The sequence below is a fragment of the Zalophus californianus genome, chromosome X, assembly GCF_009762305.2.
Source record: "Zalophus californianus isolate mZalCal1 chromosome X, mZalCal1.pri.v2, whole genome shotgun sequence".
Classification (NCBI taxonomy): Eukaryota; Metazoa; Chordata; class Mammalia; order Carnivora; family Otariidae; genus Zalophus; species Zalophus californianus.
The window spans coordinates 124,475,544-124,478,062 of NC_045612.1; the positions used below are offsets into that span (position 1 = coordinate 124,475,544).

The 2,519-nt window shown below is 44.2% G+C and overlaps 1 pseudogene; it reads left to right on the forward strand.

Moving 5' to 3' along the window:
* The first annotated feature begins 340 nt into the window (after window positions 1–340).
* LOC113931213 lies at window positions 341–1,779 on the forward strand (annotated as a pseudogene).
* Window positions 1,780–2,519: the final 740 nt, after the last annotated feature.

The following is a 2,519-nucleotide window of genomic DNA, read 5'->3' on the forward strand; positions in this document are numbered from 1 at the left end:
ATAAGTGTGTGTATATATGTGTGTATGTGCAGGATGGACTTATGAATGCCGAGGTTCAGGGGTCAGATTTTAAGCTTAGGTTGAGGTTATTCTAACATAGGAAAATGCATCTATTTTATTTTGCCACCTTATTATAAGATAAGAAGACAAAAAAAGGAAAAAAAAAAAAAACAGTAGTTCGAGAATAGAGGGTATCATGAACAGAATGACTATCATTCCCAATCGTTGAATGGACCAACCAATAATCACCACTGATTGCTAAATATTCAACAGTGTTAGGTCATTACAGAGACTCAAAGTCCAAAGGAGCTTATTTAAAGACTTCTAAAGTAGTCTACGTATGAAACAGATTCAGACTGTAACGCCCCCCTCTTTATTTTTGGCTTACGAAGGAAATTATAGTCTAGTCCCAGCACATTTAAAACATCTTCCCAGGACATCACAATGGGCCCTCCGATTTTCTGCAAGACCTCTGTGCTGTTCCTCCAGGCAAGAGGTGCTCCAGCTGCCGAGAGCAAATCAAAGAAAACCTTAGCCAGACCCGCTCTAAGGAGTACTGTCGTGGTGGTGGTGGATGTTGGGCACATTCCACTGTTGCAGTCAGGCACTTCACAGAAAGACCACACGTGGTCGGGCCGGTACAGCACTTTCAAGTTTGCGACATAGAACCAATGTCCCCAAGGAAGTTGTCCATTGTATCTATCACCCTTCGTCTGGTTATGCAGGAAGTGAAACTAGCGATGTGGCTAGAGAACGTCCCTTCACAGCTGGCTTCCCTGATGAGACTCCTGCTCACACTGTCACCATGGCTTGCATTTCTGCCCACCAAGCCCAAGACTACAGGCGTTGGCCTGAGAGCTTTTGGGCAGGGTGGTGTGGTCATGACAGTGAATGTCTGATGACTTTACTCAAGGAAAATGAGGAACATGATGCCTGATTTCATGAAGCCAAGACTGTGGGTCAGCGAGGGTCTTTAATCTCTAACTTCAGATTGAATTTCCCATCATCAGAGCTCCCCGCAGTGGCCAAGTCCTCCACCAATGAGAAAATGGGCCACTCTGCAGATGGATTGGCCACTGCCTTCGCTGTTTCCCAAATGGACCAGGATGAGTACACCCTGTGCTTACACAGCTTGGCCAAGAAAGCACAGGACTCCTGTCTGATGTCCTACCCTTCAAAGTACCAGGAAAAGATACAGTTCACAAAGATGATGGCATTTCTCCTTCCTCTCCTGAGCAGATGGCCACACTCAAGGCTGCATTCATCAAGCCCTATGGCACACAGATGACTGCAAATTCTTCTCTCCTGACTGATGGTGGATCTGCAATGCTGATGACAGCAAAAGAAAAAGCTCTGGCCAAGCATGATCATCTGAAGGCATACGGGAGAGAGTTTTGTGTATGTTTCTCAGGATCCAAAAGATCAACCTTAACTTGGACCCACATATCCAAAAGTCCTAGAGAAGGCAGTATGAACAATGAATGATATTGATGCTTTGGAGTCTCATGAACTCTTCTCAAGTCAGATGCTGGCTAATTTTAAAGCCGTGGATTCTGACTGGGTTGCACAAAACTACCCAGAAAGAAAAACCAAGGTTGGATCACATCCTTTGGAGAAGTTTAACAACTGGAGTGGACGGCTGTCCCTGGGACACCACTTTGGAGCTAATGGCTGCCAGTTGGTCAAGGTGGCTGCCAAGAGATCATGTAAGGCTTAGGGGCTGCCTGTGCAGATGGAGCGCAGGGCCATGCTACATCAGTGCAAGCTTATCCAAAATAAGAGAAACAAAGGTGACATGGGGGCTGCCTGGGTGGCTCAGATGGTTGGGCATCTGCCTTCGGCTCAGGTCATGATCCCAGGGTCCTGGGATCAAGCTCCACATTGGGCTCCTGGCTCAGCGGGGAGTCTGCTTCTCCCTCTCCCTCTGCCTCTCCCCCAGCTCATGCTCTCGCCTTCTCTCTCTTTGTATCTCTGTGTCTCAAATGAATCAATAAAATCTTTTTTTAAAAAAAAAAGGTGACATGGAACACTCACATTAGGCAGGGTAAATGAAATCTGGATCTCCCAGCTCCTCTTAGGAAAACACAATTTGTGGCCTTCTGTGAAATATTTTGGAATTAAGCCTTGCTAGTGTTCCGAGCTTTCCAGTAATCACAGCTTACCATTATTGCTCTTGGAGGGATTTCTTAGTGAACAGATTATCACGCACTGATACGTTTAAGCAATTGTTTTTGGTCTCTATCTTCATTAAAGACTAACTGAGTGGTTGCAATTTGGGAAAGAGGTTAGCTGAGATTTGGAATCGTCTTTGTAACATTTCCAAATTTTACTCCTTCCTATTTGTGACCTAAAGATAAGTGTTTTCTATAACACACAAACCAATGTGCCTAAGGAAGCTTACTAGTGAAATGATAATTCAGTTTAAATGTCACTGAAAACTTAGAGCAAATGTTTAGCATTTAACCTTAATGAGGTGAAAAATCATTAGAGAAAAAACAGAAATAAATTATATAGTATAT